We start from the raw sequence: 22,169 nt of genomic DNA, 5'->3' as shown, positions 1-22,169 counted from the left end.
CAGGAGAGGAAGTGATGTCACGGAGCATTTACATTCGTCGGGAGCGATCGCGAGGGGGTGGCCATGAATGAATGGCCATCATCCCGGATCGCTCCCGAACGAATACCGACCGCCGCAGGCACCGGGGGGGGGGGGCCCGATCGGGCCCCCCACCCGCGGGAAGGCAGGGACGTATATATACGCCCATATGCCTGCCCGTGCCATTCTGTCGACGTATATCGTCGGGCGGCGGTCGGCAAGTGGTTAAAGATATAGACATCCAAATACTTACCCATTGGCTACAAACTGACATTTTTGCACTAAATGGGTTAAAACCAAACTCTCCCATATAACAGTCATCCAGAAAGAGGGCATAGACCCTGCACAATCCTTGAGCTATAGGCCCATATCTCTACTGAACGTTGATATTAAAATCTACACAAAAATCCTGGCCAATAGACTGCTTCCCTTCATCCCCAAGCTCATTTCCTTGAACCAGGTGGGTCCAGAAAGAGAAGCAATGGACAACACCATCCGCACTTTGAATCTCCACCATTGGCTCACATCTTCTAAATCCCAAGGATTTTTCCTTTCCCTTTCTTGACAGAGTGGCCTGGGACTACATACATGAAACACTCCTGGCTATTGGCTTTGCACCCTGTATGCTCTCGCACACAATGGCCTTATATTTGAGTCCTTCTGCAAATGTAAGAGTAAACGGCCACCTGTCAAGTGCCTTCTCCATCAGCAATGGTACACTCCAGGGATGCCCCTGTCACGTATCAGATAAGACCAGAACTGTGTGGACTGCAACAGAGGAAACCCAAACGTGTATAAGTGAAATATGATTTATTAAAGAAAGTGAATAATATGAATACAACCACACAGTGCAATAAACCAACCAACAAAGACCCCCAAACAACAACAGACAGATATGTACAATAAATGGGAAATGCAAGTACCGTAAACGATAGGCAGGCCAGGGTCATACACAGAGGATCAGCAAATAAACAAGGGCAGTCCAGAATCAGAGTCACAAGCCAGGCCAAGGTCATACACGGGGAGATCAGCAAATGGGGTAAGGAACACAGGACAGGGAGAGGATGGATGGATCAGACTTCAGGACAGGAATAATGGTAACAGGTGGGACAGGGTTGGGACCAGGACAGGGAAACAGGATCAGAGCCACGGGTCACAGGTTCAGGATCGCAAGCAGCAGGTCAGGGCACAAGGAACAATACCAAGGCAAACATATGACTGCTTGCCAGCTATTTATAGGCCTGTGATTGGCCTCAAGTGACACCTGATTGCAGGAGGTGCTGCCTGCTCCATACTGCCAGGATCCATCCGCTGGTGGACGCCAGTACTGCGGCCCAAAGATGATATAGCATCAGCAGGGAAAAGCTCTCCTGACAGCTCAAAACTGACAGGAGACACCTGCTGGTGGACCTCAGTACTGCACGCCAAGAGACAGATATCAGCGGATGGAACATTTCCTGACAGTACCCCCCCTCAAAGGAGCGGCCTCCGGACGCTCCAACTAGCTGCTGCTGGGACAAGTCCATGGCATCAAGCTGGGCAACAGGCAGAGTCATAACAGGTTTAGCAGCAGGCACATCAAGCGAGGCAGCGGGTACATCAAGCTGGGCAGAGGGCACAGGCACTTCAAGCTGGTGAAATGGGCACCGCAGGCTGGACAGCGGGCACCGGCACTTCAGGCTGGACAGCGGGCACCGGCACTTCAGGCTGGACAGCAGGCACCGGCACTTCAGGCTGGACAGCAGGCACCGGCACTTCAGGCTGGACAGCAGGCACCGGCACCTCAGGCTGGACAGCAGGCACCGGCACTTCAGGCTGGACAGCAGGCACCGGCACTTCAGGCTGGACAGCAGGCACCGGCACTTCAGGCTGGACAGCAGGCACCGGCACTTCAGGCTGGACAGCAGGCACCGGCACTTCAGGCTGGACAGCAGGCACCGGCACTTCAGGCTGGACAGCAGGCACCGGCACTTCAGGCTGGACAGCAGGCACCGGCACTTCAGGCTGGACAGCAGGCACCGGCACTTCAGGCTGGACAGCAGGCACCGGCACTTCAGGCTGGACAGCGGGCAGGAACACCTCAGGCCGGGAGGCAGGCACATCAGACCGGGAGGCTGCAGGGCAGGCACCGGGACGGCAGGCTGGAAGGCATCAGACTGGCAGGCCGGGACATCAGACTGGAAGGCATCAGACTGGCAGGCCGGGACATCAGACTGGAAGGCATCAGACTGGCAGGCCGGGACATCAGACTGGAAGGCATCAGACTGGCAGGCCGGGACATCAGACTGGAAGGCATCAGACTGGCAGGCCGGGACATCAGACTGGAAGGCATCAGACTGGCAGGCCGGGACATCAGACTGGAAGGCATCAGACTGGCAGGCCGGGACATCAGACTGGAAGGCATCAGACTGGCAGGCCGGGACATCAGACTGGAAGGCATCAGACTGGCAGGCCGGGACATCAGACTGGAAGGCATCAGGCTGGATAGCAGGCAGATGATTGGCAGAATCAGGAGGGTGATCAGGTTCGGCTGGCATGCAGGCAGACTGGAGCAGGTTGGTTGGTGCGGAGGCAGGTTGCGTTACTGGCAGGATCAAATGGGTAGGAAAGAACTTCCGTCTCTTTTTAGATTTAGCTACTGAAGGCCTGTAGGTAGCTGCAGATCTATAGGTAGGGGATGAAGCAGACTGGAGAGAAGGGTTGGAATATGGCAGGGAAAAGGTAACAGTGGCTGGGGGAAGTTCTTGAGGGATAGTGGGCCGTAGTAAAGAGGCCGTTGGATTAAAGGCAGGATATGTGCAGCAGGAAGAAACAGGGTATTGATATTTGGTGGGAAGTAGAGTATATTGGGCTGAAACTGAGGTTGCCATAGGTGATGGAGGAAGAGACTCTTGGGCAGGCAGGTGTTTGGTAGCAGAGAGGGTTAGTTGTGGGCTGGCTGTGGCCGATTGCAAAATACCAGACCATGCTAAAAGTAGTGGTTGTACAAACTGCGGGTTACAGACTGCCTGTCTAACAAGGGATTGTACGGAATCAACACATTCTATTATCATCTGTTGGGAACAGGCTGTGTAATGCTCAAAAAAGTAAGGGGAATCATCTTCCAGAAGCCATACCAGTGATGCGACTTGATTAATACTGAAGGGGGGAGAAAAATCATCCTGGCCCTCTGGGATGCAGGGCAGGGCCAGCTCTGTGCAGATTTTAATTAACGGCTGAACATCCCCAAACAACATACAGCCCTGATCAACCCAGGAGTGAGCTAAACGAATGGTTTCCAACAGCTGATCACTGGTCCACCCTTTCAGTGTCTGGCGGAGATAGTCACCACTCTCAGACGCCAACAAAGCATAATAACGGATTACCTCTAAACTAATTTCAGTAAGCAACCTGAACCAAGATGGTTCCTCTGTGTAGCCACTTCTGGTCAGGGATGGCCTCGGTATTCTGTCACGTATCAGATAAGACCAGAACTGTGTGGACTGCAACAGAGGAAACCCAAACGTGTATAAGTGAAATATGATTTATTAAAGAAAGTGAATAATATGAATACAACCACACAGTGCAATAAACCAACCAACAAAGACCCCCAAACAACAACAGACAGATATGTACAATAAATGGGAAATGCAAGTACCGTAAACGATAGGCAGGCCAGGGTCATACACAGAGGATCAGCAAATAAACAAGGGCAGTCCAGAATCAGAGTCACAAGCCAGGCCAAGGTCATACATGGGGAGATCAGCAAATGGGGTAAGGAACACAGGACAGGGAGAGGATGGATGGATCAGACTTCAGGACAGGAATAATGGTAACAGGTGGGACAGGGTTGGGACCAGGACAGGGAAACAGGATCAGAGCCACGGGTCACAGGTTCAGGATCGCAAGCAGCAGGTCAGGGCACAAGGAACAATACCGAGGCAAACATATGACTGCTTGCCAGCTATTTATAGGCCTGTGATTGGCCTCAAGTGACACCTGATTGCAGGAGGTGCTGCCTGCTCCATACTGCCAGGATCCATCCGCTGGTGGACGCCAGTACTGCGGCCCAAAGATGATATAGCATCAGCAGGGAAAAGCTCTCCTGACAGCTCAAAACTGACAGGAGACACCTGCTGGTGGACCTCAGTACTGCACGCCAAGAGACAGATATTATCAGCGGATGGAACATTTCCTGACAGCCCCCCTCTCCCCTTTAATTTACATTCTGACCCTTGACCGCCCCCTCAACAGAAGAGCTAATTCTGACATTTGGGACTGACGATAGGAGAAAGGGAATTCAAAGTTACAGCTTTCGTGGATGACATCTTACTGTCCCTGAAATTGCTCCGTACCTCCCTGCCCAACTTGCTCAAAGACCTTGAATTCTTTGGCAACCTATCAAATCTAAAAATTAACCACACAAAGTCACATGCCCTGAACATCACTCTCCCTCCTCAGGAAGTGCTTCACTGCCAAGAAGCCTTTCCTTTTTGGTGGGAGAAGGAGGCAATCACATACCAGGACATTAGACTGCCTGACCTTTACTCGTTTAACTTTTACACAGCCCTAACCAAGGTCCAAAACCACTTTAAAGATTGGATGGGTCTGAATGTATCATGGTTTGGTCGCTCTGCACACATTAAAATGATCATCCTACCACAATTACTTTATCTAATGCAAACTATCCCAATACATCTCCCCCAAGCGTTCTTCTCGACCTACCGGAAGGCATGCTCCGTCTTTATATGGAGAAATTCCCCACCTCAAACTACAAAAAAAAATTTGGGGCATTGGTCTACCAGACCTACATAAGTATTACCTGGCGTGCCACCTTCCTAGGATCGCAGACTGGAACATACATACCACTAGAAAGACCTGGGTGTCCTTAGAAAAAACGGTCAGACTGGGCATATTACACCTACTTCCCTGGCTTCCCCCTACGAACTGGCCACAAACAATCTCAACACATCTTTTATCTTTTGGTAGAGCAACAAGATCTGAGTTATCTGCTTCGATCCAAGGACCCTTGACTTCGCTAAGAGGCAACCCAGCCTTTCTACCGGGTATTTCCAGTTTTCTTGATCCATAAGTGGCCATTCAAGGACCACTTTTTCTCAAAGGGATCCCCTCACTCCTTTGAAAACCTAGTAAGCACTTCCAAGACCGACTCATTCCCGTTCATTCCTGTACGTTTAGGCAAATTCATCATTTTCTTTCCTCCCACTCCCACCAAACCAGTTGGACTAGGCAGCTCACTCCCTTTGAATCTCTATGTTACCGTAAAACTGCACAAAGATTTCCTTTTTGTACGCCCATTTATCAGAAGCAACGACCCCTACTCCGCCTCCCTCTCAATCCTCTTGGGACAGAGACTTACAAGTACCTCTCAACGCAGAGGACTGGGATACCGTGTATGAATTTGCCCACAAATGCTCCCTAAACGTGGGCATTCAATAACATGTTGAAGATGGTGGTTTTACCAAAAATTACATATAAAATTCAAATGCTTCCGATAAATATCCCAAATAGTTTCTTTAAAATAATAAAAACTTTATTTCTAAAATTTATATGGCAAAATAAAAAACCTAGGATAAAATATATTATACTAACTAGAAAAAAAAATAGGGGGGGAATGGCACTACCAGACACATATAGATATTATTTTGCAATTACTTTAGCGAGATTGGTGGAATGGACAAATCCAAGCACTAAAAAGAAATGGGTAAAAATGGAGGAGATACTTAATGGTTCACAATTACAAAAAAATATATGGATTCCACCAAAATTTAGAATAGTTAGTAGTAGGGTACACGAAATTACTTTAACACTTAAAAAATGGGATGTAATACATAGGAAAAATAAATGGGTATATAATTCACCACTAATCCCTTTAGAGGGTACGATTTTTTTCACTCCAGGAAATGGCACACAATTAGGGAAACAAATGAAGGATTTACAAATAAAAGATATCACGCGGGACGGCAAACTAATGTCAAAACAAGATTTAATTAAGAAGCATAGTTGGCAAACTTTAAGGGATTGGGAATACCTACAGATTCAACATTTTATTAACTCTATCCCAAAACCAATAAGAAACGAAAATATGTTAACACCAATTGAAAAACTATGTACGGGGAAAACAGTAGTAAAACAGTGTTTCACAGGTATACGATTTTCTCTCTGAAATAGAGGGCCAAGGCACCATACCATCTATAGTTAAATGGGAACAAGATTTGGGCTTCAAAGTAGATGAGACCCAGATGATTAATTCTGTGCACAGTTATGTATCAGACACAAGATCAATAGAGGCTAATTATAAATGTCTGATGAGATGGCATTTAACACCAGATAAATTACACAGAATAGATCCCTCCAAACCTATACAATGTTGGAGAGAATGCAAATTACCCGGAACAACATTTCATTTTTGGTGGGAATGCCCGGAGATAAAACAATACTGGCGTAATATAATAGATTATATAGACATAATAACAGGGGAAAGAATACCTCTAGGTCCCGGGGAGTGTCTGTTCCTAGGGGCAGAAGAAAAAACTAGTAATCAGTTTAAAAAAAGAATAAAAAATACGCTAGTTCCTGTTTTGCTCAACGCGGCAAAAGCCATAATACCTAAAAATTGGCTAAAAAAAACCCCATTAGAGAATGGATACAAAGAATGGAATACATCAATAATATGGAATATCTAAGTAAAATGGAGGAAAACAAAATGAAAAGATATTGGGTAATGTGGGAAAAGTGGAGAATATTTAAAAAGACGAAAAATTATACACAAGCATTAACAGAATAAAATGTAATGGATTCAGGGAGGGCCAACAGATCAGGGAGAAGAGGGATGGGGGGAAGGGATAAAATAAATAAATAAAAATAGCCTAGTAAATAAGATAAGGTATCTCAAATATAAATGTAATAGCATTCAATGAGATGTTATTTTTATCTTTATTTCTTGTTTTGTTTTTTGATATGTAATAAAATTTGGACTAAGTAACGAAAGAATAAAAGAAAAGAAAAGAAAAAAGAAAGAAAAAGAATGATTGCCACAATGATGTTAAGTTGGATAAGAGGGATTCTGAGCATCAAGCTGATTAGAGTCCGTCAGTACAATGTAACTTACTGAGATGGCAAAAAACAAAAACAAAAAAAAAAACAAACATGGGCATTCAAGAAAATGGATATAAGATCGTCACTAGGTGGTACAGAACACCCTCACGGCTCCACAAATTTTCACCTACCATCCCCAACACTTGCTAGAGATGTGCGGAACAAGAAGGCACCATGCTCCATATATGGTGGGATTGTGAGCGTCTCCAACCCTTTTGGAGCGTGGTTTGTGATCTCATCCTTCACGTCACTACATTTACTCTAGATTATAACCCTTCCCAATTTCTGCTACACCATACGTCCCTGTCTAAAAAGGACTATTAGAAATCACTGGCCATGCACATGGTTGGGCCCACTGATGGGTGTGAACCGGGATACCCGTTTGTCCCTTCCCTTCCCCAAGCCCTTCTCCCTGGCACCTTCCTTTCCCCTTTCTACCCTATGCCCCCTACCCCCTCCTCCTTGCCTGGCCTGCTTTCCCGCTCTACTCCCCCTTTTTCTGTCCCTACCCTCTTTCCTTACTCTCTTCTTTTAGCTCTCTTACCCTTGTTCGGCCGTCTCCATGTTGGCTGACTCTGTCATTCACAACACTATGAGGTCCCATGTATTTACACTTTAGGATACATAGTCCCTGCTGTTTCGACCTGGACCAAACCCCTCATCTATCTCCTCTCCTTGGTCAATCATCTAACACTAGGGGGAGGGAGTGAAAAAGAGCCCCTGCAATAATTTGTGTTCCTGGTTTACTCCTGGTTACTGTATGCCTGCTGTATATGCAAGATGTGTCCCTTTTTATGCCTGTTCAAATCCTGCATGTTTAATGTTTTATTGTGACGTATGTTGCGATTTGTCTACATGCTTCTTTTGACTTCAAATAAAAACCTTTATGGAAAAAATTAAATAAAAACAAAATCTCCCATTGGACCAATACGTTTACAATGCAGATGTGTCATACACATCCCCCTCTTACAATATAGTATGATTTTACTGTGGAAATTGAAAGATGCAGAGCCTCAAATATGAACCCATTGGCTACAAACTGACATGTTTGCTCTACTAAATGGGTTAAAGACAAAATTTCCCATTGGATCAATACGTTTACAATACACATCCCCTCTATGATATCTTACAATATGGTACCATTTTACTGTGTAAATTTAAAGCTACAGAGCCCCAAATACCAACCTACTGGTTACACGCTACAAAAAATTTTCTGTACCCTGTCTTTTTCTTGCCTTTTTATTTATTTATATATTTTTTACATTTACCGTTGTAATATTTGGGGGTTATTTTAGCTTAAAGGTAGAGCTTACCAGTGAGCTGGATCCACACCAGATGTCGTTTAAGGGCTCGTAGGCCCACTTTTATTAAAGAAAGAAAAGTCAGATAACAAAATAGTTGCCCACACAGGGGTTTCAGCTTTCCACAGCAGTAATGTATGTAGAACCAAAAATACCAAGCCACCTGGCTCTCTTTAGCAGCACTGCTGCTCAGACTTCTGCTGCAGCCCTCTTGGCTCTTTAACAGAGTTCCTGTACACCCAGTACCTCAGCACTCTTTAACAGCTTCTCTTTCAGTCCACAAGCTTGGTCCCTCTGTCTGCTCTGACAGACCGACCTGTGCAGACATGCACACTTCTTCTCCCTTACACGCCTGGACTCCTCGGGAGGGTGGAGCCCAGAACCATGGTGTTGGCTTTGTTTTAAGCCCAAGACCCACCTGTGCAATCATCCAGCCAGACTTCTGGCTGTTCCCAAAACCCGGTCCCAGGATTGGAGATTCCGAACTACCACATATCCCCCCCCTTTGTTTTCGACCCAGAGGGCGGAACACCCAAGTTACTTTTGGCACCTCTGTGCCAGATACCATTTACAGAAGTACCCTCCTGTCCAACCTCGCTTCTCCTAACGGGGAACTCCACCCAATGCCTCCTTTGGGGTCTCCCTCTAAGCCTTACTGTCACTCTGCTATGAGCTTTGATGCGACCTTCCCAACTTTTCTTCCGAGTGAATTTCCATAAGCACTTCCTCTCCTGAAATCTAAATGGGTTCCCGTTGGTCTTTCTACCAACCCTTCTGCCTCCACGCTTCAGTTTCCCAGGTTTCCCCAAAACTCTCTCAGCAGTACTGTTCTGAGACTGTAGGGGGCCCATTTCTATAGTGTTTAGAACGGAAACCCACCTCTTATTTCTGGTACCTGACGCAGCAGTCACTAACTGATTACCAGGTTTACCTGTACCTTTGGACACCACATTATCATGTACCATTAACACATTATTTGGTTCATCATTGACAGACATATTCAAACCAACATTAGACCTCTCAATGTTGCACATGTCACCAATGCCTTTTTTTTCAAAATTTGCTAGGGCAGAGTCTGCAGAGGGCACACATACTGGAGGGCCGCCATCACCCACAGGAACCTCACAGGACGCCACCTCTCCTGGGTTCACCCACTCTGCAGGCAGCTGTCCTACCACTTGACCCGTTCTGATGCCATCTGTATTTTTATCCACCGGAACAGGCAAGCTCTGGTCTGATCCACATACAATTTTTATCACGCTCCTTGCCCATTCCCCTGTCCCGGGGACCTTATTAGGTTTGTCACCTAAACCAACCATTGGACTGGGGACCCCAGTCTCTTTAACCACCTTTGTTTGAGCCCTGGTCAGGATCTCTGCTGCTTTCAGGTCCACACATGGCCCTTCCACCTCATGTGGTTTTTCTACTGGTGCAGTATACACGCCCTTCACCAACAACTGACCAGCACCACACTGGACCATAGCAGCAGAAATGCTTCCCATCTGGCTGTTAGGAGGTGTAACCACAGACATTTTAGGCTTATTTTCAACTTCTCCAATATCTGTCTCAAATATTTCTTCTGGAGCTAATCTAGCAGCATACGTAGCGGCAACTTTTAACAAAAGTAGCAAATTTAGGAATAAATCATTCCTGTCCTGTATTGCTTTGCTCTGTACAGCCTGCCATAAAGTGCTCCACCTAGTGGTACTCCGCAGTACCGGACCATCAGACTGTGGAGGAGACACACTAGTATAGATTGGTTGTACATCCCAAAGTTCAAGCATCTCTTTTAATGCTTTGGTGAATAACCAGGCCCTTGACTCCAGACCTAAGTCCTTCCTGGGGATTTTCATGACACTGGGGATGCAGAGAGACTCACTTGCTGAGACTTGAAAAGTTGCAACGTTTAACGGAACCTCCTCCCGGCTGGAGGTAAACACAGCCTGGTGCTCCACCAGAGCGCTGCCAGGTGCTGGACTTATACACAACTTCTCAGGCCCAGCATCAGTGAACTGCTCCAGAACATTACTAGTGACAACGTCACGTTGACACTCCATGCCAACCTCAGTTTTGTGGGTCACGGACAATGCCTCTGCTGTGCCCTTATTTGGTTCATCCTGCTCACCAGGGTTAACCCCTGCAGCAGCCATCGCGCCCTCAGGTACAAGCTGTTCTGCAGCCCCTCCTGCTGGCCCAGCAGAAACCGTGTCCACCTTATCTTTGTGCATAAAAGCCTCATCTATCAGGGAGATAAGATTTTTTCTCCAACTATCCCAATCTGTTGTATGTGCGCTCCCTTCTGCGGTACTCCTCAGCACCGATCCATCTGCCCAAGGAGACACATAAGAACAGACTGGCTTAGTTGCAGACTCATTACACCAATCATTGTAAATCATGTCAGACTGTGGTAGCACAGGTTGCAATACACCATATTCACCACCTTTCTCAGCTTGCATTTCATAAGCCTCACACACCTTTGCATTTTCCACAGGTTGTGTTAATCTACCATTTACCTGCACATTTTTAGTACTAGCAGCTTGCACTAACACATTACCATTACACGGTACAGTTCCATTCTGTCCCACCAGAGTGACATCGCAGTTGTCCAGGGCAACCTCTGACTCCAACACATGAAGTTCCCTGGAGATTCCTGTGGACAACTGTGCTGTCTTACCACCAGTTGCTACAGGCAACGGCCCATTTTTGATAACCCCAGGTTCTTTCAGAGCAAAAGTTTTCCCAACAGCATTAAACTTTTCATTAACAGTAACACTTATAGCATTTTTCGCATTTGTAGGCTGTCCTAGCCCATGGTCAACTTGAGCCTGATAGTCACTAGACACAACACTTTTAGTCATCAACACAGGTTCTATTTGGATTTTAACCCTTGCATTCCCACTATATAGGGAAAAGTCATTCTCAAGTGCACATTCAGTGGCCCCACTAACTGGGGTCACTCTCACATCATCATGGACAGTCTCGTAACCAGTCCTTTTATACATGAAATCAGCAGTTCCAGCCATCATTTCATTAAAGACAGTCTTACCCACCGCAGTAGTTGGTGTCACCATCTTCATTTGAGTACGTTGTCTTATGCACCAGTCCTCTGCTGCACTTTTACTGGCCAATTCCTCCTGGTGGCCATGGGATGAAACTACAGCAGGCATCTCCCACTGTTTAGCACCCCCTGCAGGCACAACAGGAAACTTCTTGTTGCTAGGGGTGACTGCAAACATATTTTCACCGGAATCTGGTCCTACAGACAAAACTCTCTCAGCAACATTATCTTCAGCCGTATTCCACAACCTAGGGCAAGAAAACCTGCCATGCCCCAGCTGGCCACATTCCAGGCATGGTACTGGACGATTTTTTTCCAAAGCGATTCTCTCCTGGTGATTCCCAGCTGGCCGGAATGCACAGGCCTCTTTGTGGGGACGCTGAACCAAACCTCTACTGCAGCTCCTTTCAGGCATAAATTTCACTCCGGTTGCCATGGGAGACCGCACTCTCCCAGCAGAACTTTGCTGGCTCTCTCCAACATGATAAATTGGCTCCTCCTTAAGCCACTTTCCACGATCCTTATTAGACATAGCCCATGGTACAGAGACAGCCCGACTGGCTTCCTCTGCGTTGCTATGGGCAACCACTCTCATCCTCAGCCTTTGATCAGCCTCTCTCCTTGCATATAGCATGGGCTTCTCTCTGCTGGATCCCATCTCATGCTGTGACACATTCACATCTTTCACAATAGCTGTTGTTTTAACTGCAGCAGCTTTGCCAGGGGCAACAACAGCCCTCTTCCAGTTATGGACATCCAGCGGCTTTCCCCTTGCACTGAGGGTTGGCTTCCTTTCCTCTGTAGCTTGGTTCAGTGCTGCTAAATGCCGCTTGCACCAATCCACTGCAGATTCAAATGCTGGTGGACTCTCCATAACAGCAGTCACCTGTGCACTCATTGCACTAGGGTTGCTAGGGACAACCCCAGCCCTTTTTCTCCTTGATAAACTCTGATCAGGTATGTATGGGGCTCGTTCGGGCGGTAACATCCCCTCCAACCACAGAGCTCTGTCTCTCATTTCAGCAAACCTGGCTTCTTTTAAGAGCTTTGACCGCCCCATACTTAGAGACTCCAGAACAACTTTACACCGTCCAGGAAAATGAAAGTGTCTCTTTTAAAGCAAGTTGCTTTTCTCTTCATGCAAGCTTTCCTCACCTGCACATTGCACACACTGATTGTGCTGTCTCATACACACAAACACAGTTCATAGCAAGAGAAAAAAAAAATTTGACTTTTCATTCACAGGTACACCACCTGCAACACGCAATGCCTTTTGCCTGGCTGCACTTCCACACACAGCCAATAGTTCCTGACTTGAACTTACTGTAGAGCAAGGACCCGGATTCCACCGTCTTCTGCCCGCATTCGAACACCACTTGTAATATTTGGGGGTTATTTTAGCTTAAAGGTAGAGCTTACCAGTGAGCTGGATCCACACCAGATGTCGTTTAAGGGCTCGTAGGCCCACTTTTATTAAAGAAAGAAAAGTCAGATAACAAAATAGTTGCCCACACAGGGGTTTCAGCTTTCCACAGCAGTAATGTATGTAGAACCAAAAATACCAAGCCACCTGGCTCTCTTTAGCAGCACTGCTGCTCAGACTTCTGCTGCAGCCCTCTTGGCTCTTTAACAGAGTTCCTGTACACCCAGTACCTCAGCACTCTTTAACAGCTTCTCTTTCAGTCCACAAGCTTGGTCCCTCTGTCTGCTCTGACAGACCGACCTGTGCAGACATGCACACTTCTTCTCCCTTACACGCCTGGACTCCTCGGGAGGGTGGAGCCCAGAACCATGGTGTTGGCTTTGTTTTAAGCCCAAGACCCACCTGTGCAATCATCCAGCCAGACTTCTGGCTGTTCCCAAAACCCGGTCCCAGGATTAGAGATTCCGAACTACCACACCGTATATACTCGAGTATAGGCCGACCCGAATATAAGCCGAGGCCCCCAATTTACCCCCAAAAAACTGGAAAACTTATTGACTCGTGTATAAGCCGAGGGTGAGACATGGCTGTCCATCCCTGTGTGTCCGTCCATCCCTGTGTGTGTGTCCGTCCATCCATCCCTGTGTGTGTGTCCATCCATCCATCCATCCCTGTGTGTGTGTCCGTCCATCCATCCCTGTGTGTGTATCCATCCATCCCTGTGTGTGTGTGTGTGTGTGTATTCATCCATCCATCCATCCCTGTGTGTGTATCCATCCATCCATCCCTGTGTGTGTATCCATCCATCCATCCCTGTGTGTGTGTGTGTGTGTGTGTGTGTATTCATCCATCCATCCATCCCTGTGTGTGTGTGTGTGTGTATCCATCCATCCATCCGTGTGTGTGTGTGTGTGTGTGTGTGTGTGTGTGTGTGTGTGTGTGTGTGTGTGTGTGTGTGTGTGTGTGTGTGTGTGTGTGTGTGTGTGTGTGTGTGTGTCCGTGCAGCCTTGTGTGTGTGTCCAGCCTACCTGTGTCCCAAGCCTCCGTCCCGAGCCGCCGTCGTCCCGAGCCTCCTCCGTCCCGTGCCTCCTCCGTCCCGTGCCGTGCCGATGGATCGCCGCTCCAGGATCGCCGCTCTTCTCGGCGGCCATTCTACAATTCAAAAGCCGCGCCTCCGCCTGTGATAGGCGGAACACTCAATTTCCCAGCAGCCTGTGTTCCGCCTATCACGGACATCCTCTCATACTCGTCCGTAGTATGAGAATGAGCGGATGTCCGTGATAGGCGGAACACTGACTGCTGGGAAATTCAGTGTTCCGCCTATCACAGGCGGAGGCGGAGAAGGAGGCGCGGCTTTTGAATTTTAATGTCCGCCGTCTGTCTGCTCGATACGCTGATCGAGCAGTCAGACAGCGGTGACTCGAGTATAAGCCGAGGGGGCACTTTCAGCCTCAAAAAAGAGGCTGAAAATCTCGGCTTATACTCGAGTATATACGGTAATACCAGTGTTAATTTTGACCACAACATTTGATTTAGTTTTAGCTTTGACTAAAATGCCATTTAGTTTTAGTCATATTTTAGTTATCTGAATTATTTTAGTCTTAGTCAACTAAATCTATAGTAGATTTAATCAACTAAAATGTAATGCCCAAGATTATATACCCGTAGGGTTGCCACCCATCCAGGTTTTTTTCCCCAGACAGTCTATTTTTGGAGTCGGGTGCCAAGGTTTTAGGCCTCATCAGCCACATCATCCCTAAACAATCCACACTCTGCTTAGGGGGGGGCCATAAAACTATTAGACTTATGCATGAATGGGTGTAAATGTAAATAGGTTGCTCCAATTTTTTTTTATATAATTATAACTTTTGAAAAGTGTTGCTTTTATAAACCATAGGTTGATATTTGGGGCTCTGTCTCTTTAAGTTTCCACAGTAAAATCATACCGTATTGTAAAATATCATAGAAGGGGGTGTACATGACAAATCTGCATTTCAAACGTATTGGTCCATTTTGAAGTATTACAAAAAAGTCACTGTGTAACCAATGGGTTCATATTTGGGGCTCTGTATCTTTAACCACTTGCCTACCAGGCACGAACAAGCCCTCGCCCAAGTCATTTCTCAGCTTTCAGCACTGTCGCACTTTGATTGACAATTGCACAGTCATGCTACACTGTACCCAGACAAATTTTTTATAATTTTCCTCACACAAATAGAGCTTTCTTTTGGTGGTCTTTAATCACTGCTGTAGGGCTGCAACGATTAATCGATATTATCGATAATAATCGATAACGAAAATCGTTGTCAACGATTTTCATTATCGATTAGTTGGTCCGCACCTTCCGCCTGTCTGTTAGTTGAAAAAAAAACGGAAACAAATCCTCTCCTCCTATGTCATCCGTCCTCGGCAGCGCTCTCTGTGACCAGGCATGCACTCGCCGCTGCACGTCCGTGGCGCACCTCTCCTCCTCGCTGATGTCACGTGACATTCACACAGATCTCAGCCCCGCCCGCTGCTGCCGCGAGGGAACAGAGAGGGCGAGAATCTGTGAGGAGGACACAGCCGAGCTGCACACAGAGTGTGAAAAAAGGTAGCAGCTATCGGCTAAAAGTTGTACCCAGCGCGCGCGCGCGCACACACACACACACACGGGGACACCAATGATGGGGCACTATCCCCCCCCCCCGGCTGAAACACCAATGTGGCACTATTTCCCCCCCCCCAGCTGAAACACCAATGTGGCTCTATTATCCCCCACCCCAGAAACACCAATGTGGGAGGAATAATGCCTCATCATTGGTGTCAGTGGGGGGGGGGGGGGATAGTGCCCCATCATTGGTGTCAGTGGGGGGGGGAATAGTGCTCCATCATTGGTGTCAGTGGGGGGGGGGGAGAAATAGTGCCCCGTTATTGGTGTCAGTGGGGGGGGGGGAATAGTGCCCCGTTATTGGTGTCAGTGGGGGGGGGAATAGTGCCCCGTCATTGGTGTCAGTGGGGGGGGGGGAATAGTGCCCCGTTATTGGTGTCAGTAGGGGGGAATAGCGCCCCGTCACTGGTGTCAGTGGGGGGGGAATAGCGCCCCGTCACTGGTGTCAGTGGGGGGGGAATAGCGCCCCGTCATTGGTGTCAGTGGGGGGGGAATAGCGCCCCGTCATTGGTGTCAGTGGGGGGGGAATAGCGCCCCGTCATTGGTGTCAGTGGGGGGGGAATAGCGCCCCGTCATTGGTGTCAGTGGGGGGGGAATAGCGCCCCGTCATTGGTGTCAGTGGGGGGGGAATAGCGCCCCGTCATTGGTGTCAGTGGGGGGAATAGCGCCCCGTCATTGGTGTCAGTGGGGGGAATAGCGCCCCGTCATTGGTGTCAGTGGGGGGAATAGCGCCCCGTCATTGGTGTCAGTGGGGGGAATAGCGCCCCGTCATTGGTGTCAGTGGGGGGAATAGCGCCCCGTCATTGGTGTCAGTGGGGGGGAATAGCGCCCCGTCACTGGTGTCAGTGGGGGGGAATAGCGCCCCGACATTGGTGTCAGTGGGGGGAATAGTGCCCCGTCATTGGTGTCAGTGGGAGGAATAGCGCCCCGTCATTGGTGTCAGTGGGAGGAATAGCGCCCCGTCATTGGTGTCAGTGGGAGGAATAGCGCCCCGTCATTGGTGTCAGTGGGAGGAATAGCGCCCCGTCATTGGTGTCAGTGGGAGGAATAGCGCCCCGTCATTGGTGTCTGTGGTAGGAATATAGCGCCCCATCCATGGTGTCCATGGTAGGAATAGCGTCCCGTCATTGGTGTCCATGGTAGGGATAGCACCCCGTCATTGGTGTCCCTGGGAGGAATAGTGCCCCATCATTGGTGTCCCAGTTTTTTCATTATTACTTTTAAATAAACTGAAAAAATTGAACATTACGTTTTTTTTGTGATTTTATCCGATTAATCGAAAAAATAATCGGCCGATTAATCGATTATGAAAATAATCGTTAGTTGCAGCCCTACACTGCTGTTTTTTTTTTCTTACAAAAAAAGAAAGACCAAGTAATTTTTCACCTTCATTGATGTGCACTGATGAGGCGGCACTGATGGGTTGAACTGGCGAGGAGGCACTAATATGCCTACTTATGGGCTCTGGCGGGCACAGCTAGGCGGTATAGATGGGCACTGGTGGACGCTGGACAGTAGTGATGGGCATTGATTGAAGCACTAACTGGCATGGCTAATGAGCACTGATTTGTGGCACTTGTGGGCACTAATTGCTGCCACTGGTATTGGTGGGCACTGTATTTTTACACTTTATTTCTATATTATAATCAGGTCACTGTTGATCAGTGCCCTGATTACTTCCCTAGCTGTCCCCCCCATGAGGAGATGCTGCTGAACGGCTCTCCTCTCCTCAAACTCTGTCAGTGTGAGGTGAGGAGAGACGATTACCGGCATCTCCGTGTTTACATGTGACCGGCTGTAATTGGGCACAGTCGATCACATGGTTAAAGAGCGGCGGATACACAGATTGGGGTTGCGCAGTGTCCTAGCAACACAGCGCACAAAAGCACCCACGCCGGCCAGGACAAGAGCTGCACCGCCTGCCATCATTTGAGGGTGTGCGGGCGGCAAGCAGTTAAACTTCCACAGTAAAATCATTCCGCATTGTAAGATATCATAGAGGGGGATGTGTACGACACATCTGCATTGAAAAACATATTGGTCCAATGGGAGATTTTGTTTTTGACTCATTTTGAAATATTACAAAAATGTCACTGTGTAGCCAATATCATTATATTATTGTAGCGCCCTGCTCCTGATGGGCAGAAGCTACTATTTTTTCAACTTTAGTTGTCTGAAGCTGTAGTTTGGCTCAGATTAATTCTCTCCAAAATTCTGGTTTCTGTACCAATCCAGCTGGGTTGCACTGGTTCCCACTTGACCGTAGGTGTCGCTGTCACCGTCGGTAAGTGTGGGAATGCAGCAGGCTGGATGTATTGAATACCACCTTTTGCTCGGATGTAGCTCAGTGGGAGTGGTTTCCCTGCTGTGCATTCTGGGAGAGGGCATTTAAGGTATCGACACCATTATGTTCTGGCCTGGGGCCTGTGTCGCATGATCCTGTGCCTCGGGGCCAGCTGGCCCAAGGCTCTGCAACTGAGAGTGTAGGCCCAGAAATGTCTTGGGGCCTGCTGATCCAGGGGTGGTCCTGTGCTGTCTCCTGCGGGGAGAAGCCAAGAAAACTGGAGCATCCAGGGGAGGACTTTTCCGGTGGAGGACCGAGCGCAAGGCTGGTGTCTCTGGAGGAGCCTGGAAACTCAGTTGGAGGACACAACCCGGGTCAATACCCATACAGTATCGCCGGGTCAGCTGAAAGAATCTGGTACTGCATGGTAGTTCTTCTAAAACCCTTAAGATTTCTAAGTTCAATTGACAAGTCTGTGGCAGAGATTTTGTTGAACATCTCATCGGCTGCTAGGTCAAGTGAGAGGGGCCTATCCAGTGATTGCTGGATCCAGTCTGTGGAGCTGTTTAATAAGTTTAAATAAATCTTAAAAAAAGGACTAAGTGTCAGATTCATCTTAATTTGGGCTACTTACCAACAGGGCCCCCCTAAGACGGAAAGGCGAGCCGGTGAGGTAACAGTAAGCCCAAATAAAACCAGCAGCTCCTTCGAGGGTTAGTGCTACATTACATTTTGTGCTATCTAGTTTTTCTCTGTTGAATATCCACCTAAAAAAACTTGTCTGATGTCTTGACCACTGATTATAACTGTCTGATGGCTTGACACCAGTTACAAGAAGCCAATGTGTGCCCTGAACCTGAGAGAGGACCTAGGCACAACCTGTCATCCATGGGGAACTAATAGTTCCAGCACACCTCTGCCTGGCTGCTGCTTGTAGTCCCTCAAGGGCATGCAGCCTTCCTCAGTCTCTGGCAGTACCGTGGCCCCTCCACTCCATTCCACACAAAACTCTCCATTCAAACACCGGAAAGGACGATATTTTTCAACGTACCAACTTCCTGTATGCTCTGAAAACTCCCCCCTCTCTCCTTCGTTGAAACGAAGCATATAGCAGGAAATGCACCTTCCCATGTGACCAGAGTTGTGTGTCCCGAGTGCCATGTGATCAGGGGGCGTGTTGTTGATTTCCTGGAGAGCCATCTTGAGTGCTGGCAGGAGCAATAGGCTGTGTGGAGTAAAGTGAGGGAAGGGTGTGTGTGCATAGGAGAGATGCTGGCTCAAGGTGACAGAGGTTCTTTCTGCCTACCATGGATGTACTAATAAGAATCTAAATAAAAGTTTTACATGACTCTATGGACAGCTGCACAATACCTCCATGTATTGTGTATACATCTCCATACTGGTCAGAACTTGTTTGATCTTCCAATCTCTGACTAGTCAGATCTCAGGCCCCCAACCCAGAAGTCATGTCACCCTCAGATTTCTGCTCCCCACCTGTTCTTGTGGGTGACCCTCCACCCCCACTCACTCTGCCCCCCCCCCCCCCCCACTATACCCTTCTTCCTCTGTTCATACCATGTGGGGTGGCTTCCTTTATTCTATATAGATCAGCACAAGTTCACCACTGGGGCACATAGAAAACACACCATCTCACACCACCGTCGGTCACATAGGAAGGAATAACGTAATTTGTGAGTGACATTTAAATAAAGTAAAAAAAAAAGAAAAGCCAAACAGTGCTTTGTGATGTAAAAAGGCATGGCACCTCCTGTACACAATGGACCTCACATGATAGGATGGCTCCTTATATCATACTGCTAATGTGAATGAGCCCTAAATACATACCTCCCAACTTTTTGAGACGAGAAGGAGGAACACCTATTAGTAAAGGTATGTCGACATAGGACACACACCCTGCCACACCCCCCTTAAGTGAGAATTATACAAAAAAATGTTAAAGGAGTTGTAAAGGCAGAAGGTTTTTTTTTATCTTAGTGCATTCTATGCATTAAGATAAAAAGCCTTCTGTGTGTAGCAGCCCCCCTAATACTTACCTGAGCCCCCTCTCTACCCAGCATTGTCCATGAGTCCCTGGGCCATCCGGGACTCTCCCTCCTGATAGGCTGAGACACAGCAGCACCATTGGCAGTCAAAGTCAGTGAGCCAATGAGGAGACAGAGTGGGCAGGCCGGGCCACAGCTTCATGTCTGAATGGACACACAGAGCTGCGGCTTGGCTTGGGTCCCCCCACAGCAGAAGCACTCGGCAGGAGGGAGTGGCCAGGAGCAACAAAGAGGCACCCCAGAAAAGGAAGATCTGTGCTGCCCTGTGCAAAACCACTGCACAGAGGAGGTAAGTATAACATGTTTGTTATTAAAAAAAAAAAAGACTTTACAATCACTTTAAAGAATAAGTACATCAATTTTAGAGTAGAACATGTAACATGTTCCCACTGCTGCAGCCACTGCCGGCTGCTACCCCCATCCCCCCCCACCTCCTGTGGCAGTAATACTGGGAGAAGTTCCCCATACTAGCTGTCACTTTTTGAAAAGATCAAAGCTTTGCCCACATATGGCTGCATCATTCATTCACACAGCTCTGTGTGCGAACGAACTACCAGCCCCGGCATCCTGTCGCCGTGTAGTTTTCAATGAACTACCACAGCGCAGCGAGCACTGTGGAAGTTCATTGATCCTTCCTGTCAGAATGTATTGGCTTCCTAATTAAGGTAAGAGCAAAAAGATACACTGACAGGTCTACAGGAGACCTACATGGCACCAGCGATGTGCTGAACACTGGTGCAATGCTTTACAGACTCCTGCACCAAAAAATGCAGACAGTGACAAGCGTTTTTTTTTTTAAACCAATACTATTACTTTTTTCTGGCTTTTGAAATTTACAAATTGGATGAAAGGTTTAGCACTGGGGAGCACTTTGAAAGATAAATATTACAGACAGCAAGCAGTTTTGCGGCAAGCTTGAAAATGGCTTGCTAAGCTTCACAAGTTTGTTACACAATTACAGCAAGTCTGCATTGCATGACTCCAGATCAACTTTCTTTGCAAATATTCTGCAAGTCTGTTGCAAGTTCTGGTTCAGTTATGTTGTACAATAGTCATCCCACCACAGGGGTCACTGTGACTGAATTTTCATGCTGTAGACTTGCAGGGCTCTTGCTGTACACTCACCACTGCAACTTTGCTCTTGTTAGAGATGAGCTCCAGCGTGTTCACACAGCCCATGTGCAGAGCCTGGCAGGAAGTGGGCACTGCGCTGTGCTAATCACAGGCAGTGAGATATTTCCCCATCTGTGCAGCCACTCATCGGGAAATGTCTCACTGCCTGTGATTAGCACAGTGCAGTGCTGACTTCCTGGTGGGCTCTGCATGTGGGCTGTGTGAACACACCGGAGCTCATCCCTACTAGAGAGAATGGGAAGAGGTATTTGAAGGAATATATAAAACACCCTTAGCTATTAAATATCTAGAAAAAAATTATAAAATTCTATTAAGATGGTATAGGAGCTCAGTGGTTATGAATAAAATAAATAAACGGAACTCTGAATTATGTTGGAGGTGTAAGAAGGAAAAGGGTACTTTAGAGCATATTTGGTACAGTTGTTGGAAGATAAAAATATTTTGGGGTAAGATAATAAAATTATATCAGGAGTTGACAGGTATAAGAATAAATCTTGATATAAAGACAGTATTATTCTCCCATACATCTGAAAAATTAAAACAAAGAGATGGAATTTTTGTACCAAATAACTACAGTAGCTAAAACCGTAATAGCACGGAAATGGAGAAAGGAAGTAGCTCCAACAATAATAGAGTGGAATCATGAGATGAGCGAAGTGTGCTTCATGGAGAAACAAATTAGACAAGAGGGATATGTAGAGAAACAGATTTCAAACTCTGATGTGAAGGGTGACTCTTGGGTGGAGGAGGGGGATCTCTGATGTGAAGGGTGACACTTGAGTGGAGGAGGGGCTCTATGATGTGAAGCAGGGGTCAAGTCCTGGGAAAAAAAGTGTGGGAACTCCCACCCAAGATCCATTCCCCCACCACAAAAAAAAAAAAAAAAAAAAAGGTACGCTCATATGCATATATACTTCACAGAAAATACAGTAAAACATTTATTGTAAAGTGCCAGTTTACAAAAACAAAATAACGCGTCAAACAAAACAATCAACACAATGGGTGATGATCTTTCCCTCGCAGGGAATTTCTACCACAAATACACCCTGTTCCAAATTCTGTTACACAGCCCATTAGAAAATATCCCACAAACAGGAATAAGTATTGGCAGAGTATTGAAGAGTATTAGCAGGATATTGC

At 47.3% G+C, this 22,169-nt stretch overlaps 1 long non-coding RNA gene across 1 annotated transcript in view; it reads right to left on the bottom strand.

The window, feature by feature from the left end:
* LOC143997155 (uncharacterized) overlaps window positions 1-18,873 on the bottom strand; it is a 47,605-nt gene extending 28,732 nt beyond the window's left edge. Inside the window, exon 1 of the long non-coding RNA XR_013277652.1 lies at window positions 18,747-18,873. This is a non-coding gene — a long non-coding RNA (uncharacterized LOC143997155). The remainder of the gene's footprint in view (window positions 1-18,746) is intronic.
* Between the last annotated feature and the right edge of the window lie 3,296 nt (window positions 18,874-22,169).

The sequence above is a fragment of the Lithobates pipiens genome, unplaced genomic scaffold (assembly GCF_037356315.1).
Source record: "Lithobates pipiens isolate NorthernLeopardFrog02 unplaced genomic scaffold, aLitPip1_a1.2 Scaffold_19, whole genome shotgun sequence".
Taxonomy (NCBI): Eukaryota; Metazoa; Chordata; class Amphibia; order Anura; family Ranidae; genus Lithobates; species Lithobates pipiens.
This window is presented reverse-complemented; position numbering and strand designations above follow the sequence as displayed.